The sequence below is a fragment of the Musca domestica genome, unplaced genomic scaffold (assembly GCF_030504385.1).
Source record: "Musca domestica strain aabys unplaced genomic scaffold, Musca_domestica.polishedcontigs.V.1.1 7, whole genome shotgun sequence".
NCBI classification, from domain to species: domain Eukaryota; kingdom Metazoa; phylum Arthropoda; class Insecta; order Diptera; family Muscidae; genus Musca; species Musca domestica.
The window spans coordinates 9286411-9303149 of NW_026712383.1; positions in this window are offsets into that span (position 1 = coordinate 9286411).

Sequence of the window (16739 nt, forward strand, 5' to 3'; positions counted from 1 at the left end):
TTCTCACTTATAACGTAAGAGTAGTTTTCAATTGGATTCTTATATGTCATGGGTGGTGATACCTACTACGAACTTCAAGTACCACCTTTAAAACCATTTCGTTGGAAAATTATATACAATCATTATAATGCCGAATATCTGGTGGTAACCTTATGTAGGAGTACCACAAAGACGTGAATCTGTATTTTTATAGGAAATTTGCTACTTATTTTGTACCCTCCACCTTTGTCATTCCGTTTGTAAAATCCTTAAATATTCGTCGTAGACCCCATAAAGTATATATATATATATATATATATATATATATATATATATATATATATATATATATATATATATATATATATATATATATATATTCATAATAAGCTTAAAATTCTAAGTCGATTTAACGATGTCCGTCTGTCTGTCTGTCCGTTTGACGTAGAGCGCCAAAATTTAGCAGAGCAATTTGTGTTGTGTCTATTTATTGATGATTTTTGGCACATTTTGTCACGAATTTTTCTGAAAATTGGTAGTTGTAGGTCATAATGGGTCCCAGTTCGCGTGGAAAATCATTGTAATTAAAGGTCCACGATTTGGTATAGCCCACATATAATGGTACCTCCCGATATTCAGCTTTTTAATGGTTTTTGCCATATTTCTTCGCGGATTTGTCTAGAAATTGGTATTTGTTGGTCTTAATGGTTTTTGCTCTTATGACGAAACACTGTATGTATAGGTCCACGTTTTTGTATAGCCCCATATAGCCGTATTTCCCGATATTCGGTATAATGATGATTTTTGGCACATTTTCCCATGAATATGTCTAAAAATTGGTATATGTGGGTCATAATGGACTCTAATATTTCCTTTACCCTAAGGTGGGGGTATTAAAAGTTTGGCCCGGCTGAACTTAATGTTTTTTTACTTGTTATACCCTTAACGCGAAAAATATCACAATATTTATTTTCCCATAAAAGTCCATCCTCCAAACTTCTAACAAATTGGTCCTATATTCTGGGATTGGATGAGGAAATACAGGGGGTATTTGGCAACGTTTTAGTTTACCAACGAAGATGTGATAATAAAGAAGTAAAAAATCACCTATATTTGCAAGGAACTGGCAAACTGCAAAACAATGACGGTATAATTTTAAGAATTCCTAATATCTGGTGTTACGAAAACGCCAATTCCCTGCCAGAGAAAGTGGTACCATCGTTAAATCGACGAAATCTAAGTAAAATTCATGGGGTCTTAAATATATTTCGAGGTGTTTCAAACGGAATTACAAACTTAATATACCCCTTCATACTGTGGTGGAGGGTGTAATAATCGAAATTGATAGCAATTTATTGGTACTGAGATAAATTTATTTTATTGCCAAGGAATTTTGACGGGAAACTATATTGCGGACAATCACAGGTTTCGTTTTTGTAGAGGAAAAATGTTAGAAGTTGACTATAGAAAGCTGCTGCTTCTTCATTTATACATTCCTAATTTGCAGTCAGTGTACCAAATCTTTGTTAACATTTGAAATAATTAGTTCTAAATATGAATTTTCCTTTGGATGCTATTCATATCTCCACATCCGCCACGTGTTTGTTTCTAATACAGAAATAAGTACCGAAAAAAGTTTTCCAATACCAGACTAAGAACGTTTTAATATTCCCATAAATTGCAATGCAAGTAGCTGCCTGACGTGTGTGTTAAATTAAAAGCGAACAATGAAGGAAGGTACACTAACTTTGCCATTCCGTTTGTAACCCCTAAAGTGTATATATCTATGGTCAGCATAAAATTCTAAGTCGATTTAATGATGTCCGTCTGACATAGCAATTTGTATTGTGTCTAGGATGGTTGGTTTTAAAAATTTTTTAAAAATTTTAAAAATTTAAAAAATATATACGGTCCAGGTTTTCGTAAAGCCCCCCATATAACATACCTCCCGATATTCATTATTTTCATGGTTTTCGTCGCATTATTTACGGATTTGTCTAAAAATTGGTATTTGTAATTCGTAATGGGTTCTAGCTACGGGTCTTACTGTCATTTGCAGTTTAAAGTGGAACACGTTTGAATCCAGATACTTTTGTATAAAAATATGTTTTTTACCAATAGAGGTGGGTATATAAAGTTGGGAACGGCGGAACTTTATGTTTTTCACTTGGTATTTTTTCATTAATTCTTAATGACAATTCTTCAAAACTCTTAATTTTCCCTATTTCTCGATTGTGCATTTCGTAGGCACTTTTGCTGTACAATCAACCATCATAAATTTTCAGACATTTTTTTCTTGTCATTTTAATTAGTTGCTTATATTTTATTCCAGTATGATCACGTTCTTACGAACAAGAACTGATTTCCATTATGTTTACACTTGAGCAACAAAATCAATTATCTTCTGTTTCTCCTTTTCAATTATAAACGCACCCTTATATAAACGCACCCTTATATACGATACGTATTCAAATAAATAGTTTTCTTTTGGTCATGATTTTCTTTGTGGAAAATCACATTTAATTGTTTGTCCTTAGCAGTTGTGATCCCAATTTAGGTTTTTATTAGTCGATTTTTATTCTTTATCAATAGTTTGTGGTTTATTTTTCCATTCATTCCCATACAAATTTATATTTGTGCAATCAGATTTTTAACAGTTAAAATCTCGTTATGCTTACATGAGCTGAGTATGTATTTATGTTTCTTATAAAGTGTAATGAGGGGATGGCGACGGGGTTGTTCCCATCTTAACCCGATGTTCGGCTTTAACTCACTTAAGTCCATATAACTTTCAAAAGCCTTATCCATTGTCACCCCTATATGAGGATGGAGTTTGTCAATGAGCTGCTTTTAATTTGAAATATATTTGAAATTACAACTCTTCATAAACTATCTCATCCGAGACAATAATGAACGGCTTTGTTACACATTATTACAATATTGAATTATAAGTGCTACCATAAAGACGTTTCGTACAATTATGTCATCCATTGAAGAATGTACCTATTTCACATAATTTTTGAATTGCGATTAGGAGATGGTTGGTTGACCGGTCGTTGGTTGGGTGGGTTACAATATGACAGCAAAAGGCAATAACCTTTCTTAGGGAGTATGTATAATCTTCTGTGGACAGCACTTGTCATGGACAAAGTAAGGACTAATGACAAAATAGTTATTGGCCATGGCGAGAAGGCAACAACGCACACATATACACATAATCATAAAACGACTTTACATACCCTAATAAAAAGACCAATACCTTCACTGCTGCACATTACTCACACTAGTGTAGCCCACGATGAAGCAACAATTGATAATGTCGTGACATTTCTAGCTTCAATTTCTTGGTAGGAGGGTGGCTATAGCACGTATATAGTCGTTCGTCTATTACTGTGAATGCTTTCAATCTCCGCCAGAGGCATTTTAGTCAAATGTGGGCCAGGACTGTCAATGAAAGAAAAAGTGTAAGAACACAAACGTTGGCGATAAAAATAAAAAATATTTGAAATTAATTTTAAGCTTCCTTGTGGGGTTGTTTCATATTTAAAGTCGTTTTGAGCCACATTATTCTCGGAAATAATGTAATGATTGATTATTTAATACAGGCACGGAAAGCCAGGGATTCTCACTTTCTGTTTTTAACATTAACCAAAATACAAATTAAAAATCTCCTCGAACATTATTTTAATAGATTTCTTGGAATTTTCAATGCTGAAAATGTACTATTAAACATTGAAGTGTTGTTGTTATTTGAGGACATTGTCAGTCTTCGAGATGAGGAGAAGGGCATGCAAAAGTTAAACCACAAATGCCGCTATAGACCTTCAAACTTTTTTCACATTAATTCATTATAGCCTTTCAAATGGTAAATGAAAACTAATGATTTACAAAAGTGCGCGCCGAACTACTGCTTAACCGTTCAATGTCACTAGAAGTAAATCTCCTTTGTATTTAGTTTATACTCTACTGCAGAAGTTTCGTGTCGTTTTTTATATGACGACATTTTTTGCTTTCATTCAATAAAATTTAAACATAAATTTAAAAATTATGGCGTTTGACTTTGTTGCAGTTTTTTATCTCACCCTATAGACTATTGTTACACCCATTGGTATTTAGAATAGCCCCCAAATTACATTACCCATGATATTCGGCATTTTGAACATTCACGCACAATTTTCTACCAGAAATCAGCAGTAATTGGACATTGAAGATTGTCACTAGAAATGTTCTCCCCTTTCAAAGAAGTATTTTGGATTAGGAGTATTTTGTAATTTCTAAACACATTATTTAATCTAGTAAACTGTAACTTGTAATTTCAAGTTTTTGAGGCACTTAAACACCTCCCCAGAACTTCCTCACAGACTGAATTTAAGTGTGGTTCCAAAGTGGAGGATAATTGATATTTTCAAACTTTAATCAGTACACACATGTCTCTTGCCACATAGAAACATTCTTCATAATTCTCTCAAATGGTTGATATGAATGCACATCTTACTGTCAAATGGGATTTTATATAACTCATCTACATAATGATACATCTACAAAATATGTATACAAAATATTTTATGATTTTAGATAAGAAAACAAATCGCAATATGAGTTGTAATGATTTCATCGTATATCAAACCACATTCCTGTGATATGTACAATATGTGTCAATCCAAGTGATTTGGTTAGCTACACCTGTATCAAGAAGAAAAGGAAACAACTTCAAATGCAATCTATCACCAACAACTAAAACATATGTGGTGTGATTCCCCAGTGAAATACGATTTTCATTTCAGACAAGAAAATGCATCACATCACAACTCATCAGAACACATCCTTTTCGTCAGAAAGAATCCTCTCTTCTGTCACTTGAATATTTACGTACATAAGCGACTGGGATTATAAACTGCAAATGTATCCTGTATTCGTTGTCATTACCCCAACACGTTCCAGATAAATGACATAGAACTACGCAATACTGAGTTGGTTTGGGTGCTAAAACATTACAAACGTTTTGCAATATTTGTAATGGTAGCAGAAAAAAATAATTTATGTTTAGTTTGCCCCTCAATTTGAAGTAATATTTCCAAGACCGCAGAATGATTTTTTATCCAGAATCCTTGAAAGAGGAATTGCTTTACCTGAAGATGAACTGGATCGGCAAGGGACAGATATTTATTGTCTTTAGACAGAAAAGACACCATCATACATTAATTAAAGCCAACTGAGTTTGAATGTATGTGTTCGAATATTAATAAACGCCAAATTCTGTTTTTCTGTAATTTTAATACTATCCACCATGAGAAAATAATAACATTAATATTTAACATTCTCATGATTTTTTTCCATTTAAAACTAAAACTTACAGAGAAATCGGTAAGAAAATTGAGTTAAACACTTAATAATACTAAATATCTGTTCTATATCGTTTGTAACACTAAGTTAAAGGCTACAAAATACTGAAGACAATGAGAAAGCTTTCAATCAAATTTTCAAATACCAAATTTTAGATAATTCCGTGGAAATAGGGATGAAGCCATAAGTAGAAGTTCACATTAGGTACCACAGATACAAATACTATCCCTAAGACAATTCCATAAAAAACACATTCAAAAATTTACCATTCCCTGGCTGGCGGTAATTTACAAGTCGGCGTAACCCTTGCAGATATAACATTGTTTACTTTCGCCATAGTATTCACGAAACTTGAGTTTGTGCTGATAAGATCTAAATCCACGTGATATTTACTTGAAAGTACTAAAATTCTTTTTTGACCTACATGAGTTTTTATGAAAAAAATAAACCTCTTTTTATACCCTCCACCATAGTATGGAGGGTATATTAAGTTTGTCATTCCGTTTGTAAGACCTCGAAATATGCATTTTAGACCCCACAAAGTATATATATTCTTAATCAGCATAAAATTCTATGTCGATTTATACATGTCCGTCCGTCTACCCTTCTGTCCGTCTGTGGAAACATAGCTTCCGAACGAAATGAAGTAGGTTGATAAAATTTTACTCAAATGTGTACTATGTCTGCAGGGATTTTGTTATTGAAAATGGACCATATAGGTCCACGTCTTCGTATAGCCCCCATATAACGATACCTCCCGATATGCGGTATTTTGATGATTTTAGCGACATTATTTACCAGAATTTTTTTGAAATTTGGTATTTGAGCCCCCATTAGCCCCCATATAACGTACCCCAAATTCGTTCCAAATGGTGGAGGGTATTCAAAGTTCAGCCCGGTCGAACTTACAGCTTTTTTAATTGTTTTAATATTTTCCTGGGTAAGACACACCTCCTATCTCTATGGGAAACTTGTCCCGCATTACTTTTCTCTGCTTCAAGATGCAAAAAAATATTAAAGGGTTTGATAATAAAAGTCGTCCCAGAAATAAGAGCAATTGATCACTTTATCCTTTTAATAGATTGAGCGATATTATTTGAAATATTGGCTGCTTGGTTATAGATTATGATGGATAAGACTGCCATAAAACGGTAATCAGCCAATATTGAATTTGCCATAAGAGGACCCATCTTTCACTTATGGAATATTTACTAAACCAGAGCCGTTTTTCTTTGGTTCAACTCATACGAATATAGAGCGTTTCTCAGTAGAGCTCAGCATATTGGTCGTCTCCTAGTCGAAAATCTACTAGATTTTGTGAGTGTATATAAATGGTATCTCACATTAGTTACCTCTTTGCTTTTACTAACACCATTTTAAACTGTTTTCAATATTTCCGTTTGGCAGCTAAGTTTTTTCTCGGTTTATGTTCTCATAATTTGTTAGCTTCTTTGGTAAGTTTGTATGTTTGCTCGATAGCAAAACATCTGCTCCCGACGGCCACATATTTTTGTTTGATTTTGAATTAATTTTAATAAAGTTTTTCGCAGTTATATGGTAATTAGATTTATTTCATATTACCACTAGGTCATTTCTGAAAATGTATTAAAATAATACCAACGTTAAAAAATTTAGCCGAAACCTTTGATAAGCCCCGCCAATACTGTTATAGGGTGACCACATCAGTGATCCGATTTTGGGGTTCATTGTACAGATTTGAAACACATATCAAGGTATAGGTCCAACCATGGTACAATGAAGAGAATGTAGGTCAACTTTGAAAAAATTGCAAGTATAGAGGTCTACCTGTTTGGCTTGTAATGTCAGAATTAGTATCAAAACAATAAAAAAACAAACGACTTGTTGCATTTATTTTGAATAAATAATTGAAAACCGCGATAACTGAATGAAAGGTCAACACTTCTTTTCAAAATCATGTACTATATATCTCTAAAGGATTATTTCGCTACAAAAACTTTAGATTTTGTCGATGCATACGTTAAAATAAACATTTTGAAAACACCCGAATTTGAATATTTTCTGAACAATTTTTTTGTTATTGAAAAGAAAACACATACATAAACAAATAAAGATGACATATTAAGCCAAGAAAATAAAAAAAATAAAACCATATGGTATCATAGCCCTACCTTGAATTCATTGTACCATGGGTCCAGCCCTTTGAAAGTTAGTGAGGTTACAAAAGCCTAAACTGGACTCAGAATTTTACGATGATCAAGAATGTGTGTCAAAATTGTCTCATTGGAGTTAACAAATAAGCGAACCTTAAAACATGTGCTTTCTGAAGCATAGAAAGTAAATATAAGGTTATAGGCAGTAGTTCATCGCTCAATTTTTGAATAATAACTAATGGACTCATGGGCACTACACAGAAAACGATGGATGGATGGATGGTTCGATGTAAGCATGTGAAATAAGGCGGAATATATTCCTACTAGAAGTCCATATTAAGTATCATAATAGGTGCGATTGCTACAATCCAGAGGCCGAATTGGAAACAATACTGGTCTACTGAACTTTTGAACTCAATAGGGGAAAACACCTAAACTATGGACAAGTCTTTGTTAATTTGATCATAAAAAAATCTAATATCTGAAATTTGATACCCAACTAACTGATATTGGAGCAACGAATCAAAACTTCAAACACTTTTTCTTTGTCCGAAATAATCCACATTCGTTATTTTGCTGTCAACAGACTTTTTTGTTTCATCTTCTCGGATCCAATTTATTTAAAAATGAAACCTCGAAAGACAATCCTTTATCTCTTCTACTTTATTTCCCTTGAAAGAAATCAACTAATTCCCCGAATAACCCAAATGCTACTTACATTGTCAGATTTTGACCATTTAAAAGTTAATATCTGCTGTGTGAACGCATTGTTGGAAATCTTTTCTCGTTCAACGGAAACAGTTCATTACGTTTTGGACGTGGCATTCTCACACGGACAGTCATTTGAGCAGAAATGTTTGAAACATACCGAAATGGCAAAGGCGATGACAACACCACCCTTCACAACTACTAAGGAGATAGGTAGAGTAAGAAAACAACCTTAGCCATTTGTATTGCCTACTTATCTTTACATAATACTGTCATATTTTCACTTTGTTGCTATCTTTTATTTGTGCTTCTGTAAAGAATTACTTCTACAACCCTATAAGTAAGTGCATTTTGTTTTTTAAAAAAGGAACCAATGTTTGAGGGTGATACAAATATCTATATATCTTAAATACAAAAACTCTATATTTGCTCTGCAAGACATATAACTACCTGAAATTTCTATTCAAAGCAAGTGTTTCATATTTGAGCAACGGATTGTCATATATTTGTATACGTTAGCGTGGTATTCATATCGACACCTGACTCAGATACGTAAAGGAAGGCGATAATATAGACGTGTTGATATGTACAGACGTTTTACAAAAGAATGTTCATTTCACCACACTTTAATTTAGTATATCTATATGTACGAAATTGTTATTATTTTAATGTTTTTTAAGCATATGCATAATTTACACATTCTGAAAGTAAGTCACGATAACTGCTATGTTGTGTAAACGGAACAGTAATAGTTTTTACTATTCGCTAAAAACTTTTGAGGTATAACCATAACTAAATTTTTAGAACTTTTTCACTTATTAACAATTATTTCTTATTTATTAAAAACGAGTAATAAAAAAGTTCGGTCCGAGTTTGGCCGGACCGAACTTTTTTGCCCCAAGGGGCATGTGTAGACGTTAAATGATGTATATTTGCAAAATAACATAATATTTTCTGAGCATATAGTGGTCTCACCCCTAAATTTGTTAGCTTTTCACCAGAACCAAATTGTTATACCTTCCCCAAATGATGTAAGCTTTATTTACAAATATTATTATAGGTCAATATATCAAATTATAGTCACCGATTTGTTACTTTGCTGCGGTTGTTGAGTCCAGTGATTATACAATTCAGGCTCTAGTACTAAACACATATATTTCATTACTTGCTTCTGTGTATGTCTCCAGAAAGAAAGTTTGGACTTTCAGACTAAAGTTTAATTAAAATGATTTTCGAAAAATTTTAACAGCATAAAGAGTTGATCTGCGGCCGCCAAAAACAAAAAAAAAAAACAAGATTAAAGACATACTTTCAACTTTTGGAAAAGCAAAACGGAAAATAACTCAGGAATAAGAAAAAATATAAAGAAAACAAATCCTATTATTTACTATGCGAAGGCAAACTTTGAGAAAGTAAGCAGCTAAAACCATAAAAAGCGGAGCTACATCGCATTTTGCCCCTCTCACTTTATGAGCATGACAACAATTGTTGGTGTTACCCGTTATGTGAAACAAACTAAAAACCTTAAAAATATATTCTTTGAGCGGATATACTGGCTCTGAAAATACTAAAAGAACAATAAGACTTCTGCTGAAACTAACACCAAAGAGAAGACAGAACTATTTTTTTGCCTTTTAAACAAAGTATTTTTACGCCGGTTTTATAAACTAAGGAATTTTAAAATAAGCTTTTAATTTGATAGCCTTTCTAGAATTGAAAGTAAATAAGAGACAAAGTCTTAACCATAGGAAATAGAGGCTGTTGAAGAAATATGGCTACAGCTACTTTATATAATTTTAAACCATTGTTTGTGGCAATATAAAAAAGAAACTATGCTGCTATTATGGTATGGAAGTGAGTGGGGAAATTAAAAAAGTTTAATAAAAAAATTAAAGAACGAAACATTTAAATTTAGTACATAACTAAAGAGAAAATTAAGAAAAATTTAGATAATTGGCAAAAAGCATAATTCGAGAATAAAAGATTTTTAAAAACAGTTGTTTTTGTAAATTGCTTTGGTTTAATATACCCAAATATTAAGGCCCTCGGCTTTATATCTTAAGGCAGAAACAAATAAAGTCCAACGGAAATTAACTTATTATTTTCCATACATGTGTATAAAAAAGAGTAAAGAGTAGAGTGATGATTGAGTAACTGATTTTTTTCGAGAAGAATTTGATACCGTTCACTAAATGTACTAAATATACTCAAAAGTACTAAAAATTAAATTTGATCAAACTGATAGAGCTAGAACTCTGAAACTTGGGATGAGGGCTGTTGATGGGGTTTAGGATATATGTTCTTAAGATTATTCAGAAGTGCGAACAATACTGCACCAAAAGTGCAGACAGATCTGAAATCTTGACATTTGCTAAAAGAATTGAATTGTGGAAAATAAGTCGATGTAAGGACGTGGTTTTGGAAATGTGTAATAAGTGCAAGAACTCTACAATTTACAATTTAGTCTGTGTAATGTGTAAGTTTAAGATTTGAAGGTGGTTTTGGAAATTTGTGAAAAAAAACAACAACAACATAAAGGAACACCATTGGTACCCTTTTTAATTATTTGAACGCATAAATGTAAAATCTTGAAATATGGTCCGGTTTGGCAAGTAGGGTTGATATAAAGAAGTGTTACTGCGTGCTAAGTGTAAAAACTGAACTAAATTTGATACAATTTTTTTCTGGATGCACGGATGGAAATGGAATTGTGAAATGTTGATATTGGGTTGGAAACGTTAAAATATATATAAAGTTTTGGAAATACAAACTGCAATTATACGAAAAGCACTAAAAAGTACCTAAAACGGTTCTAGGTTTTCATATTACGACACAATTTTAGAACGAAATTATTGATTATACTATGTTATACTTGTTTGTACCCATAAGTTTTTAAAGTATAATTATAGAATAAATTTGTAAAAATCATTTTCTCCCTGGTGTACATAAATGCTAAGATATGCCTTTTGTATCTATAATACTTTTTAGTACTTCACATACCCTTAAACTACGAAACTCCAAAAGTCTCGATTTATTCCACACATTTGCGAGAGCGACCTCCAATAACAATGTTTTAACATTTTTTTCGAACATTATGTAACCTTTGCAGGAATGTCGAAAAAATTTGAATTTCGTCCAAAAATGCTAAAATATACAAAAAAGGATAATTGTTTAGTTAACACAAATGTAAAATTGCTGCCATGAAATTTTATACCTGGCCATTTGTTATTTGCCTTTATTTCCATTTTACCTATGCCTGTTATCGCCCTCCAAAATGTATTAATGTCTTTATTTTCATGAATGCTGGTGTTCCGCACATTTTTTGTACAAAACATTATTCATATTCTTTAACAAAAATCGCGAATTTAAGATTTGTTTATTTTTTTAAAGTCAAAAGAATACGGCGACTTTGGCAAAATCATACATATATATAACAAACAGATTTCACGAATTTCTATTGAAAAGAATAGAACGGAAGCGGCAGTAGAAGGGAGGCAAACTTAAAAAATGACCACAATTTTTCCACGTTTAGCAAATGTTTTCTTTGCAAAAGTCATACACCTCCTTTAACTCATACTTCCTTTGTTTGTTTAGATTGATTTGCGAAAAATGCTCACTCTCACAATAATGCTGTTGCCATTTGGATGGTATTTTATATTAAGTTTTTATGACGGCTGTTTGTTTAAAATGTCGACTACTTGTATATGTGGTTTCAGATTTATACAATTCCCTACCCAACCAAAGACAACAAAGACAATCATCGCACTTTCTCCATCTTGTGGGCGTGTCTCGTGTTTGTGAAATTGACAATTATTTTCCTTATTTAGAAATTCTTATGATTTTCTGTAATAGCGTCTAAACCTAATATGACTAAACCTAATATGAAAATTTAAAACATTTTGTTTGTCTAATTTTATTATTACACCGATATCAAAATATCAATTTCACCATATATCTTTCGTAAGGTTTTCCGAAAACTCAATCAGAAAAATTTTCAATTAGATTTTTGGAAACGCCTACGACTAGAGTACCTAAAAACTATATAGTTGTCACCGATAACCACTAGCAGGTATCCACCTCTAGTGAGAACCTTCAGATATTCAGTATTTTACTATTTTTAGCCAATTTTATTATTATTATTATTATTATTATTATTATTATTATTATTATTATTATTATTATTATTATTATTATTATTATTATTATTATTATTATTATTATTATTATTATTATTGTTATTGTTATTGTTATTATTATTATTATTATTATTATTATTATTATTATTATTATTATTATTATTATTATTATTATTATTATTATTATTATTATTATTATTATTATTATTATTATTATTATTATTATTATTATTATTATTATTATATTTATTATTATTATTATTATTATTATTATATTATTATATTATTAAATTCACAATAGATAACATCCTCAGAAGCAGAAAATTTCTGAGATCTCCGTTTAGTGTAGCCCCCATTTAACGACACAGCCCACTTGGTGGTATTTTGAAGGCTTTCAATGCATCCTCCAACCGCTTTCACTTGCGTTTTATAAAAAAATACAGAATGTTGAAAAAGTCCCTGACCGTCTCTACTCTTCCGGCCTTGAAATATTTACATTATAGTGATATAAATTCATTCCCAACAACCAAAATTAGCAAATTTCCATATCTGCATTATGGAGATGTAAGTATTGCCAACTACATTTAGGTCATTTGTTTTTTGTGAATACAGTTTGCATAAATGTAAGGCTAATATACCAAAACATTAATCACTTTCTTCATTACCAAAAAGAAAGTGGAATGATTCAAATTACTTACAAAACTTTTTGCAAGAAATTCAATTTTCCTTGTCACACAACATTCGGAGACGATTATTATTTCCGAAGAAATTATTTCTTTCGTTTTGCTCAACAACCATTCTTTGCAACTCAGAAATGTTGGCAATGGTTTCAATTTGACAAGAGCTACCCATGGACTTCAGCTTAATTCACTACTCTTGGTTTTTGACTTTTCACAATATTTATTTTCCATTTTCTTTAAATGTCAATAGCATATTCGACACATTTGTAGGAACGTATGTTTTACAATCTTAACGGAGAATATTTTTGTTGAAGGCTGGAAAACCAATGGACTCCAAAGTGCAGACCTTACTTTCTATGTCAAAGAGTTGGTACGTAGCACATGATATGGTTAACTAGTAATTAATACTTGTCAATCGAAGTTTTATTTAAAAGAGTTTTTATTTCATAAACTTGACGACAACCTTATTTCATGAATATACAAAAAGGATGGAAATAATGAAGTGGACTCGTATGATGTTTCAATTTCAAATCTGTGGTAGTATTTAATTATACAAATTACTTTTAAACTTAGTAATACTTGATGGAAGGAATGTTTTTAGAACACAGATAGCAAAGAAGAGAAGTATAGGTTTTATGGAAGATGTTGTTATACCAATCCAGTAAAGGCGGGGCCGACTTTATGATACCCTACACCACTTTGCTAATTTAGTAGAGCTCCGTATAACAATTAACCGTTTTAATGGGAGAATTCAATCATACACGCTATGATTATAATTATAATTTAAAGTTCAAAGGACAAAATATGACGAAACTTTTGTATCTTTTAAATTCGGACTTGTATTGCCCATTTGGTGCACAATTAATTTGAAATCGGATAAAAATATATATGGGAGCTATATCCAAATCGGAACCGATCTCGATAAAATTTGGCAAAGATATTTCTGAGCTGTATTTGGTATATTTCCCTGAATATCGTTGTTACGGAGTGCATATTACGGCTGTGGGTAAAAAATATAACAAATCGGATGAACAGTATATATGGGAGCTATAGCTATATCTGAACCGATCTTCACCAAATTTGACATACTAGACTAGACTCAATTCGGTCGTAAGTGCCAAATTTCATCCCATTCGGGCAAATTTTAGACGTTTGGTGCAAAATAAAATGTAAATCGGACGAAGTTATATATGGGAGATATATCCAAATCTGAACCGATCTCGATAAAATTTAGCAAATGTCTTTCTGAGCTGCAATTGATATATTTCCCCAAATATAATTGTTACAGAGTGCATATTACGGCTGCGGAGGACTAAAATAGCAAATCGGATGAACAATATATATAGGAGCTATATCTATATCTGTACCGATTTCGATCAAATTTGGCATACTTATTTTCAGGTCCAATCAGATCGTACGTGCAAAATTCATATTATTTGGACTGATATTACACGTTTGGTGCACAATAAAAGGCAAATCGGACGAAGATATATATGGGAGCTATATCTAAATTTTGACCGATTATCTCCAATTTCAATAGGTTTCGTCCTTAGGCCAAACAAATTATTTGTGCAAAATTTCATCTGAATAGGGCAATAAATGCGAACTGTACTTTGTTTACAAAAATACATGGACAGACGGACGGACATGCATAAATCGACTCACAATGTGATTCTATGCAGATCATCAAAAGGAACTATGGGTCTATCTCGTTTCCTTTTGCCTGTTACAAACAAATGCACAAATACATAATACCCTGACCACCTTCTGGTGTAGGATATAAAAATTAAAAAAAATACCAATTTTCCAATGATAAATATTCAATACTTGTCTCTCAATAAAATTTGAATGGAAAAATTCATTCGCCATCTGACAGATTTATCTGGGAACATTTTAATCTAACCTGATAATGCAGAAAGTAAACTTTTCTTGGGACTCTTACTGGAACTCCTTTGTCTCATCCTATTACGGACCATCTATTTATAATAGCACTTACATGATGTTCTACCAATTCTCTTCCAACATTGATAACGAACACAAGTGCTCACCCTTTCTATCAAATCTCAACATCCACATACAATTGACGGGAGAACCATTGCACCAGTTGTTTAACTTTTGGTTTACATCTTTAATTAACCAAACTTTTTCTTGGAGTCTTCTGTTTTTGGCAATCTCCATTAATGCTTAAGCTAAATAATGTAAACGATACAAGGCTTTTTATATCTTCCATATTATAATTCCCCCTCTTTACAGTCCCGTGTATTCATTGCCTATTTTCGTAATTACAGCAAACATTAATAAAACTTAATTAAATAAACAAATAGTGAATATATGATAAAGGATATCCTGTTTCCTGCTCAATATATGTACCATTTTAAACGGAGAATAGTTAAATAGAGCAATCTTAATTATTCAATTAAAATTGCGATAAGTGCAACCATCTTAATTAGAACACTAAGGGTTTCCCTTAATTTTAAAGTTATATATTGGTGTGCACACTTGTTATACACTCCACCTTGGAAAGGAGGGTGTATTAACTTTGTCATTCCGTTTGTAACATCCCTAAATATTTGTCACAGAAACCATAAAGTATAAAGTATTCATAATCAGCATAAAATTCTAAGTCGATTTAACAATGTCCGTCTGTCTATTGAGTGTCAAAATTTAGCAGAACAATTTGTATTGTGTATAGGATGGTTGGTATTGAAAATGAGATACATCGGCCCTCGTTTTGGTATAGTCCCCATATGATTTTTGCCAGATTTTTTCACGTATTTGTCCGAAAATTGGTATTTATTAGTCATAATGGGCTCTAGCTCTGGTGGAGAAATATTGCATATATAAGCCCACGTTTTGGTATATCTCCCATATATCGGTACCTCCAGATATTCAGTATTTTGATACTTTTTGCCACATTTCTTCGCGGATTTGTTTCCTTTAAGGTGGAGATACTTTAAGGTGTCTTGTATAGTTATGGTTTGTGTTTTTAATTGATATGGAAATGTGGGTATATATCTTCCATAATCTGTTCATTCATTCAATATAATTTCATAAATTCCTTCTTTAATATACCTTAGCCAACTTGTTGTAAATTTATCCTTTTTGGGCTGATCTAAATGTCAAATTGCTGTTAAACATATTTGAAATATTTAAGAATCTACTACGTTGAAACATATCATATCTTGAAAAGTGAAAGTTTTCTTTACTTTGAGAGTTCTAATTGCCTGCATGTAATTTGGTTTGAAAATTTCTTCTGGAAATACCGTTTTAAACATTGCCCAGTGCGTATTACCTGCTCATTGAAAGTTCTCTGTTCACAGCAAGCGTACTGACAATATTGTAACCACTTCAACGTTTGACCAGTTGAACGATGAACGGTGTTCCCGGCTCGGAAATATTAGCTTCATATCTTAATTCGTTCCGACTCGAATAGGGCTAAATCGTCTTAAAATTTAAAAGTAAAAAAAAATAAAAATAAAACTGTATATGGTACTTATTTCACTAAAATGAACTATAAATTGACATCCATATCCATGCAACAAATTTGATATAGCTCCTTCTCACATAAGGATGCACCTCCATTTTACGTATTTTAAAGGTTTAAGCGACAATAGGAATCACAAATGCAGATCCACCAATGCAAGACCACGAAAAAATGTTACATCTGATTTATGAAACTCTTTCGTGATCTACATACCCTTTTAAATATTATTTAAAAAGTTTGAGAGTGTCAAGAAATGGCCTAGGAAGAAAACCTCACA